The following is a 15,114-nucleotide window of genomic DNA, read 5'->3' as shown; positions in this document are numbered from 1 at the left end:
CGATGTGACTCCAGTCCCAGAGAGACATCAGGAGGGAGGATGACTCTGGTCCAGGGATCGGAAATGGCGAGGGAGTATACAGGATGGGGCAGTGGGGAAAGGGAGTGGAATGTATATATGGTACGGGGGGGAGGGGGGCAATGAGCAAGGAGTATGTGGTGCAAGTCCGGTCGGGATGGGTGATGGGAAGGTCGGATGTGGTGTGTCTCCTGTCTGGGAAGGGGCGCTGGGGTGGAAGGATGCAGTTTGACTTCCGTCCAGAAGGGAGTGGAGTTACTCGTCCAGGCCACTGTAATGGGGAGCAAGGTGCTGTGTGACTCGGGTCCAAGAGAAGGTGATGGGCCGGGAGAGTCTGCCTGTCTCCAGTCCAGGCGAGGAAAGGGAAACAGGCAGAGAGGGTGTGGTATGACTCTGGTCCAAGAGGGGGCAAAGTGGAGGGAGGGTGTGGTGTGACTCTGGTCCAGGAGGGGGCGATGTGGAGGGAGGGTGCAGTGTGACTCTGGTCCAGGAGGGGGCGATGTGGAGGGAGGGTGCGGTGTGCCTCTGGTCCAGGAGGGGGCAATGTGAAGGGAGGGTGCAGTGTGACTCTGGTCCAGGAGGGGGCAATGTGGAGGGAGAGTGTTGTGTGTCTCCGGTCCAGGAGAGAAAAGGGAAATAAGCAGAGAAGGTGTGGTGTGTTTCTGGTCTGGTGGTCAGAAATGTGGAGGGAGGGTGTGGTATGACTCTGGTCCAGGAGGGGGCAATGTGGAGGGAGGGTGTGGTGTGACTCTGGTCCAGGAGGGGGCAATGTGGAGGGAGGGTGTTGTATGACTCCTGTTCGGGAGGGGGTGATGAGGAGGGAGGCTCTGATGTGACGCTGGCCCAGGAGGGAAATGGGAATTGGGCAGAGAGGGTGCAGTGTGTTCTGGTCCGTTAGTCAACAATGGGGAGGGAGGTGAAGTGTGACTCTGGTCCAGGGGGGAGTGATGAGGAGGGAGGGTGTGATGTGTCTCTGGTCCAGGAGGGGGTGATAGGGAGTGGGGTACTGTGTGGTTCCAGTCCGGGATGGAGGGCGTGAAGGGGTGGGAGGGTGTGGTGTGTCTCTGATCCAGAAGGGGGTGATAGGGAGGGGGTGGTAATGTGTGGTTCCCTTCTGGGAGGGAGTGGTGTGACACCAGCCCGGGAAGACGAGGCGGGGTGGGAGGATTTGGTATTACATAACAGAGGCATGAGAGAGGAGCTTGCTCAGGTGGATTGGAGGGGGATATAAAGAGTGAAGGGGAGGTGAGAGTTGATATTGGACCACTGGAAAATGATGCTGATGAGGTAGTAATGAGGGAGAAAGAAATGGCAGATAAATTTCATGGGTACTTTCCATCTGTCTTCACTGTGGAAGACACTAGCAGTGTGCCAGAGGTCCATGAGTGCCAGGGAGCGGCAGTGAGTGCCATTGCTATTCCAAAGGGAAAAGTGCAAGGTAAAATTGAAGCTCTTAAGGTGGATAAGTCACCTGACCCAGATGGACTACATCCCAGAGCCCTGAGGGAGGTTGCTGAAGAGATAATAGATGCATTGGTCATGATCTTTCAAGAATCACTTGATTCTGGCATGTCCCAGAGGACTGGAAGATTGCAAATGTCACTCCACTCTTTAAGAAGGGAAGATACCAAAAGGAAGGAAATTATAGGCCAGTTAGCCTAACCTCAGTAGTCGGGAAAGTGTTGCAGTCTATTATTAGGAATTAGGTTTCGAGGTACTTGTAGACTAATGATAAAAATAAGTCAAAGTCAGCATGGTTTCTGTAAAGGGAAATCTTGCCTCGAACTTTCTCCTTTGTAATGGCAATGGCACTCACTCCCTGACACTCAGAGACCAGTGGCACAGTGAAGACTGATGCAAAGTATCCATTATGTTCATCTGCCTTTCCTTTGTCCCCCATTACTTCCTCACCAGCAGCATTTTCTAGTGGTCCAATATCAACTCTTTATATAACTGAAAAAACTTTTGGTATCCTGCTTTATATTATTGGCTAGTCCATCCTCATATTTCATTGCTTCCCTTCTTATAGCTTCTTTAGTTGCCTTTTATTCAATTTTAAAAGCTTCCCAATCATCCAACCTCCCACTCAGTTTTGCTACCTTATATCCCCTTTCTTTTATACAGTCCTTAACATCCCTTGTCAGCAACCGTTATCTACCCTTGCCATTTGATAATATCTTCCTCTGTGGGACATATCTATCTTGCACCTTGTGAACTATTCCCAGAAGCTTCAGCCACCTCTGCTCTGACATTGTCCTCCTCCGGAGCAAGAGGCTAGAGTGGCGAATGGAGACATGTGTGGACAAGGAATGCCAGAAGTAGTGATCCCTGAGAAAAGCAGTGAGGGCCGGAGTGAGGGGAGGTAAGGATGTGTTAGTTGGTGGTATCCCTTTGCAGATGGTGGAAGGAGAAGATGGCGGCACGACACAGCTCGCAGCGACCACTCTGGTGGTGATCTCTGTTATTTGTTCCTCCGTGCACAACCCTGATTTGATGGAGACAGACGTGAGAGCACGGAGGAACATCAGGTGAAACTTCTGAAATGTCTGCTTCGCTGCTGCTGCTACTGTGTAGTCCAGAATCTCTGGAGGGGAAGGCCCCAAGTCCTCGGCTTTGCTTGTTGCTCGGCGGCCAGGGCGGGGTCGAAGCACTCGGCAGAGGATGGTGCTCGGAGAGGCTGTGTCGGAAGGGCTAGTCGGAGGCTTGAAGTTTTTGGACGGACTCAGAGTCGGCTGCGGTCAGGTGCTTCCAATGGTGCTGCATCGGCAAGTTTGTGGCGCTTGGAGGTTCATGGCGGGGAGAGTTCCTCCCTTCTACCGTCTGCGTGAGATGATGAGGCTATTGGGACTTTGAGACTTTTTTTTACCGTGCCCATGGTCTGCTCTTTATCAAATTACGGTATTGTTTTGCACTGTTGTAACTATATGTTATAACTATGTGGTTTTGTCACTTTTAGTTTTGGTTTGTCCTGCGCGTTCTTGTGATATCATTCTGGAGGAATGTTGCATCATTTTTTAATGCATGCATTTCTAAATGACAATAAACGAGGACTGAGTATCCTCATAATCTAATCTAAATTGTGGAAGATGATGTGTTGGGTGCGTAGTCTCAGCTGATGGTAGGTAAGGGCAAGAGAAACTCTATCACTGTTGAGGTGGCGGGAAAGTGGATCTATGGGAAATGGAGGAAATGGAAACTCTATCACTATTGGGAAGATGGATCTATGGGAAATGGAAGAGTTGCGATGAAGGTAGTATCAGCAGTGGAGTAAGGGAAACCCTGTACTTTCAAGAAGGAAATACTCTCTGATGCTCTGGGAACAGATTGGAATAGATCAGCAGAAAGCCGTTGATTAGACAATCAAGATTTGAATAGCTCAGACCCAGCAGAAAGCAGCTGATTGGGCAGTCGAGGTCAGGTGACCAAACATTTTGAAAAGCCCAAACAGATAAATACAGGGATAGCTCAAGTGAGGCGGCCAGTGCGTGAGTGGGCCAGTGAAGGATTGGAGCTTTGAGGCTTTGACTCGAGAGGCTTCGAAGAGAAGAGGCAAGTTAGCTCGCAGTTAGTTTTTACAATGTCTCCTGAGATGGTGATGTGCCTCTCATGTGAGATGTGGCAGTCTTGGGGGAACTCCCCTCTCCCACAGAGTCACATCTGCCAGAAGTGCATACGGCTGGGCGATCTGGAAGACCGTGTAAGGAATCTGGAGCAGCAGCTGGATGACCTTCCACTCATAAGGGAGAATGAGGCAGTCAGAGATGGGAGCTACAGGGAGGTAGTCACAACTAGGCTGTCGGAAACAGGTCGTTGGGTGACAGTCAGAGGGGGGAAGGCGAAGGTGAGCAGACGGGTAGTGCAGAGCACCCCTGTAGCCATTCCCCTGAATAATAAGTTTACCGTCCTGGATACTGTTGGCGGGGACGACCGACCAGGTGTGAGTCACAGTGGCAGGGCCTCCGGCACTGAGTCTGACCCAATGGTGCAGAAGGGTGGGACAGAGAAGAGGAGAGCTGTCGTCATTGGAGACTCTATAGTCAGGGGAGCAGACAGGAGATTTTGTGGACGTGAGAAGGACATCCGCATGGTTTGTTGCCTGCCGGGTGCCAGGGTCCGGGATGTCTCTGACCGGGTGCACAACATCCTGGTACGAGAGGGAAAGCAACCAGAAGTCGTGATACATGTGGGGACCAACGACATAGGCAGGAAGAGGGATGAGGTCCTGAAATGTGAGTTTCGGGAACTAGGCAGAAGGCTGAAGAACAGGACCTCAAGGGTGACGTTTTCAGGATTGCTGCCAGTGCTACGTGAAAGTGATGGTAAGAATTGGAGGAGATGGCAGTTGAATGCGTGGCTGAGGAGTTGGCGCAGGGAGCAGGGTTTTAGATTTTTAGATCATTGGGATCTTTTCTGGGGAAGGTGGGACCTGTACAGATTGGATGGGTTGCACCTGAACTCGAGGGGGAGCAATATCCTTGCAGGTAGGTTTGCTAGCATGGTTCGGGAGGGTTTAAACTAATTTTTGAGGGGGATGGGACCCAGAGCGATAGAGCAGTGAAAGAAGTGCATGGAGTAAAGCCAGATCTAACATACAGAGAGGCTTTGAGGAAAGAGAAGCAGAATAAATGGTGTAAAGACAGTAAGATAGAAGGGCTGAAATGTGTGTACCTCAATGCAAGAAGCATCAGGAACAAAGGTGATGAACTGAGAGCTTGGATACATACATGGAATTATGATGTAGTGGCCATTACAGAGACTTGGCTGGCACCAGGGCAGGAATGGATTCTCAATATTCCTGGATTTCAGTGCTTTAAAAGGGATAGAGAGGGCGGAAAAAGGGGAGGAGGGGTGGCATTACTGGTCAGGGATACTATTACAGCTACAGAAAAGGTGGACAATGTAGCAGGATCCTCTTTTGAGTCAATATGGGTGGAAGTCAACAACAGGAAGGGAGCAGTTACTCTATTGGGGGTATTCTATAAGCCCCCTAGTAGCAGCAGAGATACAGAGGAGCAGATTGGGAGGCAGAATTTGGAAAAGTGCAAAAATAACAGGGTTGTTATCATGGGTGACTTTAACTTCCCTAATATTGATTGGCACCTGATTAGTTCCAAGGGTTTAGGTGGGGCAGAGTTTGTTAAGTGTGTCCAGGATGGATTCCTGTCACAGTATGTTGACAGACCGACCAGGGGGAATACCATACTAGATCTAGTACTAGGTAATGAACCCGGTCAGGTCACAGATCTCTCAGTGGGTGGGCATCTGGGGGACAGTGACCACCGCTCCCTGGCCTTTAGCATTATCATGGAAAAGGATAGAATCAGAGAGGAGAGGAAAATTTTTAATTGGGGAAAGGCAAATTATGAGGCTATAAGGCTAGAATTTGCGGGTGTGAATTGGGATGATGTTTTTGCAGGGAAATGTACTATGGACATGTGGTCGATGTTTAGAGATCTCTTGCGGGATGTAAGGGATAAATTTGTCCCGGTGAGGAAGATAAAGAATGGTAGGGTGAAGGAACCATGGGTGACGTGGAAAATCTGGTCAGATGGAAGAAGGCAGCATACATGAGGTTTAGGAAGCAAGGATCAGATGGGTCTATTGAGGAATATAGGGAAGCAAGAAAGGAGCTTAAGAAGGGGCTGAGAAGAGCAAGAAGGGGGCATGAGAAGGCCTTGGCGAGTAGGGTAAAGGAAAACCCCAAGGCATTCTTCAATTATGTGAAGAAAAAAAGGATGACAGGAGTGAAGGTAGGACCGATTAGAGATAAAGGTGGGAAGATGTGCCTGGAGGCTGTGGAAGTGAGCGAGGTCCTCAATGAATACTTCTCTTCGGTATTCACCAATGAGAGGGAACTTGATGATGGTGAGGACAATACGAGTGAGGTTGATGTTTTGGAGCATGTTGATATTAAGGGAGAGGAGGTGTTGGAGTTGTTAAAATACATTAAGACAGATAAGTCCCCGGGACCTGACGGAATATTCCCCAGGCTGCTCCACGAGGCGAGAGAAGGGATTGCTGAGCCTCTGGCTAGGATCTTTATGTCCTCGTTGTCCGCGGGAATGGTACCGGAGGATTGGAGGGATGCGAATGTTGTTCCCTTTTTCAAAAAAGGTAGTAGGGATAGTCTGGGTAATTATAGACCAGTGAGCCTTACGTCTGTGGTGGGAAAGCTGTTGGAAAAGATTCTTAGAGATAGGATCTATAGACATTTAGAGAATCATGGTCTGATCAGGGACAGTCAGCATGGCTTTGTGAAGGGCAGATCATGTCTAACAAGCCTGATAGAGTTCTTTGAGGAGGTGACCAGGCATATAGATGAGGGTAGTGCAGTGGATGTGATCTATATGGATTTTAGTAAGGCATTTGACAAGGTTCCACACGGTAGGCTTATTCAGAAAGTTAGAAGGCATGGGATGCAGGGAAGTTTGGCCAGGTGGATTCAGAATTGGCTTGCCTGCAGAAGGCAGAGGGTGGTGGTGGAGGAGTACATTCAGATTGGAGGATTGTGATAGTGGTGTCCCACAAGGATCTGTTCTGGGACCTCTACTTTTCGTGATTTTTATTAACGATCTGGATGTCAGGGTAGAAGGGTGGTTTGGCAAGTTTGCAGATGACACAAAGGTTGGTGGTGTTGTAGATGAGTTGGTCAGGACCAGGTCACTGAAAGCTACTGAGGAGATTCAGGACATAAATGGTGATGTTGGTGGGAAGGGACTGAACCGGGGGATAAACGGAACCGAGGTATGAGGACATGAGTTTAGTGGGCAGGAGCAGACAGAGACAATAGGCCTACCCAGACAGTCAATGTTGTGGATCTGGGGTAGGAGGTAGAGGCGAGCATGGTAACAGTGGAAGGGAGTTCTCCAGGCTATATGAGATTACTGGTGGAGGCGGTCACTGGTTGTGCTGTCACTCCGGTTCGTGAGGTGGCGCTGCAGGAGGCTGCGCGCTGACTGGTCTGGCAGGTGACGATTGGAGGGAGGTTGTGCTTTCACTCCGGTTCGTGAGGTGGCGCTGCAGGAGGCTGCGCGCTGACTGGTCTGGCCGGCGGCGATTGGAGGGAGGTTGTGCTGTCACTCCGGTACGAGAGGTGGCGCTGCTGAAGGAAGTTATGCTCTGACGCAGTTTCCGGTCTAATACGGAAGTAGAGTGGGGTCTGCGCCTCGAAGAGTGCGGACGGATTTGGTAAGATTACGGTACTGGGAGGGAGGAGGGTGCGGGTCGGTAACTGCGTCGGGGCCGATCGGAAACACTGAGCAGTCGTTCGCAGCCCTGGTCTTCCGGCATTCTCCATCACCCCCGGCACCGCTCACCACGCCCTCCGACCCCTCCCTCCCGTCTCCCATTAACACCTTCCTCCTCCACCGGTACCCGGCCGGTGCATCCAGCTGAGGCTCCCAGCGCTCGCACTAAGGACTTGGAGCTGGAGCTGGGTGAACTCCGGATCATTTGGGAGGCTGAAGGGCTCATATATAGGACATTTCGAGTGGTAGTTATATCCAAGGCGCAGGAAACTGTTTGACAGTCAGAAAGGAGCCAGTGCAGAGTACCCCAGTTAACATCTCCGTCAGTAGCATGTATATCACTTTGGATAGTGTGGGTTTGGTCCGTCAGCAGCAGGTATATCCCTTTGGATAATGTGGGTTTGGTCCGTCAGCAGCATGTATATCACTTTGGATAGTGTTGGGGGTGGGGGGGGGGAAGGGGGAGGTGTATGATCCAGCAGAGGAAAGTCACAGTGGTCGGGTCTCTGACACTGAGTGTGGCTCTGGGTCTCAGAAGGGAAATGGGAAGAGGCCCGCTGTGGTGAAAGGGGATTCGTTCATTAAAGTATGGAGCAGGAGGCTCTGTGGGTAAAAACGAGATTCCCTGATGGTATAAACACACACAAAATGCTGGTGAACGCAGCAGGCCAGGCAGCATCTATAGGAAGAGGTACAGTCGATGTTTTGGGCCGAGACCCTTTGATGGTATGTTGCCTCGCAGGTCCCAGGGCCCGGAATATCTCAGATCAAGTCTTCAGCATCCTTAAGTGGGAGGGAGAACAGCCAGAGGTCATAGTCCATGCAGGTACCAATGACATGGGTAGGACGAATGATGAGGTTCTGCAGAGGGAATTCAGGGAGTTAGGTGCTAAATTAAAAGGGAGCACCGCTAGGGTTGTGATCTCAGGATTGCTACCCATGCCAGGTGCTAGTGAGGCCAGAATTTGGAAGATTATATGGTTTAACATTGGCTAAAGTGTCTGTGTAGGAGGGCAGGCATAAGATTTTTGGATCATTAGGCTCTCTTCCAGGAAGGTGAACTGTACAGAAGGGACTGTTTGTACCTGAACTTGGTGGGGGGGGGGGTGGATTGCTCTAATATCAGAGTGGGAAGGTTTCCTAGTGCTGCGTGGTGGGAATTAAACTGGACTTGCAGGGAGATAGGAAGTTTAATGTTCCAGGGTTCCGAATTTTCAGACGTTATAGAGGCAGAGGACTGAAGGGTGGGGGGTGGCATTGCTAGTCAGGGAAAATGTTATAGCAGTGCTCAGGCAGGACAGATTAGAGGGCTTGTCTACTGAGGCCATATGGGTGGAGATGAGAAACAGGAAAGGTATGACCACATTAGTGGGATTGTATTACAGACCACCCAATAGTCAGCGAGAATTGGAGGAGCAAATCTGCAGAGAGATAGCAGACAATGCAGGAAACATAAAGTTTTGATAGTAGGGGATTTTAATTTTCCACATATTGATTGCGATTCCCATACTGTTAAAAGTCTAGATGGGTTAGAGTTTGTAAAATGTGTTCAGGAAAGTTTTCTAAATCAATATATAGAGGTACCAACTAGAGAGGATGCAATATCAAATCTCCTATTAGGAAACGAGTTAGGACAGGTGACGGAAGTGTGTGTAGGGGAACACTTTGGTTCCAGTGATCATAACACCATTAGTTTCAACTTGATCATGGATAAAGATAGATCTGGTCCTAGGGTTGAGGTTCTGAACTGGAAAAAGGCCACATTTGAAGAAATGAGAAAGGATCTAAAAAGCGTGGATTGGGACAGGTTGTTCTCTGGCAAGGATGTGATCGGTAAGTGGGAAGCCTTCAAAGGAGAAATTTTGAGAGTGCGGAGCTTGTATGTTCCTGTCAGGATTAAAGGCAAGGTGAATAGGAATATTGGTTCTCAAGGGATATTGCAACTCTGATAAAGAAGAAGAGAGAGTTGTATGACATGTATAGGAAACAGGGAGTAAATAAGATGCTTGAGGAGTATAAAAAGTGCAAAAAAAAACTTAAAGAGATCAGAATGGCTAAAGAAGACATGAGGTTGCCTTGGCAGTCAAAGTGAAGTATAATCCAAAGAGCTCCGACAGGTATATTAAGAGCAAAAAGGATAGTAAGGGATAAAATTGGTCCTCTTGAAGATCAAAGTGGTCAGCTATGTATGGAACCAAAAGAAATGGAGATCTTAAATGGTTTTTTTGCGTCTGTGTTTACTAAGGAAACTGCCATGGAGTCAATGGAAATAAGGTAAACAAGTTGTGAGATCATGCAACCTATACAGATTGAGGAGAAGGAGGTGCTTGCTATCTTGAGGCAAATCAGAGTAGATAAGTCCCCAGGACTTGACAGGGTGTTCCCTCGGACCTTGAAGGAGACTAGTGTTGAAATTGCAAGCGCCTTGGCAGAAATATTTAAAATGTCACTGTCTACAGGTGAGGTGCCGGAGGATTGGAGAGTGGCTCATGTTGTTCCGTTGTTTAAAAAAGGATCGAAAAGTAATCCGGGAAATTATAGGCTGGTAAATTTGACGTCGGCAGTAGGTAAATTATTAGAAGGAGTACTGGGAGATAGGATCTACAAGTATTTGGATAGACGGGGACTTATTTGAGAGAGTCAACATGGCTTTGTGCGTGGTAGGTCATGTTTAACCAATCTATTAGAGTTTTTAGGGGAGGTTACCAGGAAAGTGGATGAAGGGAAGGCAGTGGATATTGTCTTCATGGACTTCAGTAAGACCTTTGACAAGGTCCCGCATGGGAGGTTAGTTAGGAAGATTCAGTCGCTAGGTATACATGGAGAGGTGGTAAATTGGATTAGACATTGGCTCAATGGGAGAAGCCAGAGAGTGGTAGTTGAGGATTGCTTCTCCGAGTGGAGGCCTGTGACTAGTGGTGTGCCACTGGGATCAGTCCATTGTTATTTGTCATCTATATTAATGATCTGGATGATAATGTGGTAAATTGGATTAGCAAATTTGCTGATGATACAAAGACTGGAGATGTAGTGGACAGTGAGGAAGGTTTTCAAAGCTTGCAAAAGGATTTAGACCAGCTGGAAAAAAAGGCTGAAAAATAGCAGACGGAGTTTAATATAGACAAGTGTGAGGTATTGCACTTTGGAAGGACAAACTAAGGTAGAACATACAGGGTAAATGGTAAGGCACTGAGGAGTGCAGTAGAACAGAGGGATCTGAGAATACAGATACAAAATTCCCTGCAAGTGGCGTCACAGGTAGATAGGGTCGTAAAGAGAGCTTTTGGTACATTGGCCTTTATTAATCAAAGTATTGAGTATAAGATTTGGAATGCTATGGTGAGGTTGTATAAGGCATTGGTGAGGCCGAATCTGGAGTATTGTGTGCAGTTTTGATCACCAAATTACAGGAAGAATATTAATAAGGTTGAAAGTGTGCAGAGAAGGTTTACAAGGATGTTGCTGGGACTTAGAAACTCAGTTACAGAGAAAGGTTGAATAGGTTAGGACTTTATTGCTAATCTAGTCTTTGACTAGAAGTACCTCGGGTCAAGAATGATGAGCTCAGAGAAGGACATAAAGATACGGGAGGCGCTGGCGTGGAGGGCTATGAATGACATGAAGGAAATCTGGAAGTCAAACCTGACCAGAGGGCTTAAAAAGAGGATCTTCATAGCAGTCATAGAGTCCATTCTCACGTACGGATGCGAGATGTGGACACTCACCAAGACTATGCGAAAGTCTCTAGATTGTTGCTATACACGAATGCTCCGGATGGCTCTTGATGTGAGTTGGCAACAGCACATGATGAACATCGAGCTCTATGACCACCTACTGATGCTCTCCACTAAAATCGAGGCGAGAAGACTGCAATTAGCGGGACACTGTCTACGCCACCCCGAGCTACCTGCCAGCCTAGTCATCATATGGGAGCCCAAGCATGGGACGATGAACTCTGGGCGCCCTCCCAAGACTATGGTCAACACGCTCCTAGAAGACAGCGGCGCGGCTAATGTAGATGAACTGAACACACTGGTGAGGGAGAGGGAGAAGTGCAGAGTCCGTCATCATGCCTGACGCCGGCCACCTAGGCCTGAGTCTACGTAGTAGTTATTCCCTGGAGCATAGAAGAATGAGGGGTGATTTGATAGAAGTATTTCAGTGCTTTAAAAGGGATAGAGAGACGGGGAGAAAGGGGAGGAGGGGTGGCATTACTGGTCAGGGATACCATTACAGCTACAGAAAGGGTGGGTAATGTAGCAGGATCCTCTTTTGAGTCAGTATGGGTGGAAGTCAGGAACAGGAAGGGAGCAGTTACTCTATTGGGGGTATTCTATAGGCCCCCTGGTAGCAGCAGAGATACCGAGGAGCCACTACATTTTGGATCTCCCCGTCCCCCTCCAACTTTCAAATCCCTTACTCACTCTTCCTTCAGTTAGTCCTGACGAAGGGTCTCTGCCTGAAACGTCGACTGCACCTCTTCCTAGAGATGCTGCCTGGCCTGCTGCGTTCACCAGCAACTTTTATGTGTGTTGCAGAGATACCGAGGAGCAGATTGGGAGACAGATTTTGGAAAAGTGCAAAAGTAACAGGGTTGTTATCATAGGTGACTTTAACTTCCCTAATATTGATTGGCACCTGATTAGTTCCAAGGGTTTAGATTGTTAAGTGTGTCCAGGACGGATTCCTGTCACAGTATGTTGACGGGCTGACTAGGGGGAATGCCATACTAGATCTAGTACTAGGTAATGAACCAGGTCACGTCACAGATCTCTCAGTGGGTGAACATCTGGGGGACAGTGACCACTGCTCCGTGGCCTTTAGCATTATCATGGAAAAGGATAGAATCAGAGAGGACAGGAAAATTTTAATTGGGGAAGGGCAAATTATGAGGCTATAAGGCTAGAACTTGCGAGTGTGAATTGGGATGATGTTTTTGCAGGGAACTGCACTATGGACGTGTGGTCGATGTTTAGAGATCTCTTGCAGGATGTTAGGGATAAATTTGTCCCAGTGAGGAAGATAAAGAATGGTAGGGTGAAGGAACCATGGGTGACAAGTGAGGTGGAAAATCTAGTCAGGTGGAAGAAGGCAGCATACATGAGGTTTAGGAAGCAAGGATCAGATGGGTCTATTGAGGAATATAGGGAAGCAAGAAAGGAGCTTAAGAAGGGGCTGAGAAGAGCAAGAAGGGGGCATGAGAAGGCAGGGTAAAGGAAAACCCCAAGGCATTCTTCAAATATGTGAAGAGCAAAAGGATGACAGGAGTGAAAGTAGGACCGATTAGAGATAAAGGTGGGAAGATGTGCCTGGAGGCTGTGGAAGTGAGCGAGGTCCTCAATGAATACTTCTCTTCGGTATTCACCAATGAGAGGGAACTTAATGATGGTGAGGACAATATGGGTGAGGTTGATGTTCTGGAGCATGTTGATATTAAGGGAGAGGAGGTGTTGGAGTTGTTAAAATACATTAAGACAGATAGGTCCCCGGGGCCTGACGGAATATTCCCCAGGCTGCTCCACGAGGCGAGAGAAGAGATTGCTGAGCCTCTGGCTAGGATCTTTATGTCCTCATTGTCCACAGGAATGGTACCGGAGGATTGGAGGGAGGCGAATGTTGTCCCCGTGTTCAAAAAAGGTAGTAGGGATAGTCTGGGTAATTATAGACCAGTGAGCCTTACATCTGTGGTGGGAAAGCTGTTGGAAAAGATTCTTAGAGATAGGATCTATGGGCATTTAGAGAATCATGGTCTGATCAGGGACAGTCAGCATGGCTTTGTGAAGGGCAGATCGTGTCTAATGAGCCTGATAGAGTTCTTTGAGGAGGTGACCAGGCATATAGATGAGGGTAGTGCAGTGGATGTGATCTACATGGATTTTAGTAAGGCATTTGACAAGGTTCAACATGGTAGGCTTATTCAGAAAGTCAGAAGGCATGGGATGCAGGGAAATTTGGCCAGGTGGATTCAGAATTGGCTTGCCTGCAGAAGGCAGGTGGTCGTGGTGGAGGGAGTACATTCAGATTGGAGGATTGTGACTAGTGGTGTCCCACAAGGATCTGTTCTGGGACCTCTACTTTTCGTGATTTTTATTAACGACCTGGATGTGGGGGTAGAAGGGTGGGTTGGCAAGTTTGCAGACGACACAAAGGTTGGTGGTGTTGTAGATCGTGTAGAGGATTGTCAAAGATTGCAGAGAGACATTGATAGAATGCAGAAGTGGGCTGAGAAGTGGCAGATGGAGTTCAACCCAGAGAAGTGTGAGGTGGTACACTTTGGAAGGACAAATTCCAAGGCAGAGAACAAAGTAAATGGCAGGATACTTGGTAGTGTGGAGGAGCAGAGGGATCTCGGGGTACATGTCCATAGATCCCTGAAAGTTGCCTCACAGGTAGATAGGGTAGTTAAGAAAGCTTATAGGGTGATAGCTTTCGTAAGTCGAAGGATAGAGTTTAAGAGTCGCGATGTAATGATGCAGCTCTATAAAACTCTGGTTAGGCCACACTTGGAGTACTGTGTCCAGTTCTGAGAGCTTGGATGCATACATGGAATTATGATGTAGTGGCCATTACAGAGACTTGGCTGGCACCAGGGCAGGAATGGATTCTCAATATTCCTGGATTTCAGTGCTTTAAAAGGGATAGGGAGGGCGGAAAAAGGGGAGGAGAGGTGGCATTACTGGTCAGGGATACTATTACAGCTACAGAAAGGGTGGGTAATGTAGCAGGATCCTCTTTTGAGTCAATGTGGGTGGAAGTCAGGAACAGGAAGGGAGCAGTTACTCTATTGGGTGTATTCTGTAGGCCCCCTGGTAGCAGCAGAGATACAGAGGAGCAGATTGGGAGGCAGATTTTGGAAAGGTGCAAAAATAACAGGGTTGTTATCATGGGTGACTTTAACTTCCCTAACATTGATTGGCACCTGATTAGTTCCAAGGGTTTAGATGGGGCAGAGTTTGTTAAGTGTGTCCAGGACGGATTCCTGTCACAGTATGTTGACAGGCCGACTAGGGGGAATGCAATACTAGATCTAGTACTAGGTAATGAACCGGGTCACGTCACAGATCTCTCAGTGGGTGGACATCTGGGGGACAGTGACCACCGCTCCGTGGCCTTTAGCATTATCATGGAAAAGGATAGAATCAGAGAAGACAGGAAAATTTTAATTGGGGAAAGGCAAATTATGAGGCTATAAGGCTAGAACTTGCGAGTGTGAATTGGGATGATGTTTTTGCAGGGAACTGCACTATGGACATGTGGTGGATGTTTAGAGATCTCTTGCAGGATGTTAGGGATAAATTTGTCCCAGTGAGGAAGATAAAGAATGGTAGGGTGAAGGAGCCATGGGTGACAAGTGAAGTGGAAAATCTAGTCAGGTGGAAGAAGGCAGCATACATGAGGTTTAGGAAGCAAGGATCAGATGGGTCTATTGAGGAATATAGGGAAGCAAGAAAGGAGCTTAAGAAGGGGCTGAGAAGAGCAAGAAGGGGGCATGAGAAGGCAGGGTAAAGGAAAACCCCAAGGCATTCTTCAAATATGTGAAGAGCAAAAGGATGACAGGAGTGAAAGTAGGACCGATTAGAGATAAAGGTGGGAAGATGTGCCTGGAGGCTGTGGAAGTGAGCGAGGTCCTCAATGAATAATTCTCTTTGGTATTCACCAATGAGAGGGAACTTGATGGTGTGGACAATATGAGTGAGGTTGATGTTCTGGAGCATGTTGATATTAAGGGAGAGGAGGTGTTGGAGTTGTTAAAATACATTAGGACAGATAAGTCCCCGGGGCCTGACAGAATATTCCCCAGGCTGCTCCACGAGGCGAGAGAAGAGATTGCTGAGCCTCTGGCTAGGAT

At 48.2% G+C, this 15,114-nt stretch overlaps 1 protein-coding gene across 1 annotated transcript in view; it reads left to right on the top strand.

Annotated features, from left to right (window-relative positions):
* Positions 1-7,146: 7,146 nt before the first annotated feature.
* The window catches only part of vps28 (VPS28 subunit of ESCRT-I), a 49,749-nt gene continuing 41,781 nt past the window's right edge, over positions 7,147-15,114 (top strand). The window contains exon 1 of the mRNA XM_072254354.1: positions 7,147-7,206. The gene's annotated coding sequence lies outside the window, so the exon portion shown is untranslated. The remainder of the gene's footprint in view (positions 7,207-15,114) is intronic.

The sequence above is a fragment of the Mobula birostris genome, chromosome 3 (genome assembly GCF_030028105.1).
Source record: "Mobula birostris isolate sMobBir1 chromosome 3, sMobBir1.hap1, whole genome shotgun sequence".
Classification (NCBI taxonomy): Eukaryota; Metazoa; Chordata; class Chondrichthyes; order Myliobatiformes; family Myliobatidae; genus Mobula; species Mobula birostris.
The sequence above is the reverse complement of the archived record's forward strand: the minus strand, read 5'-3'. Positions and strand labels throughout refer to the sequence as shown.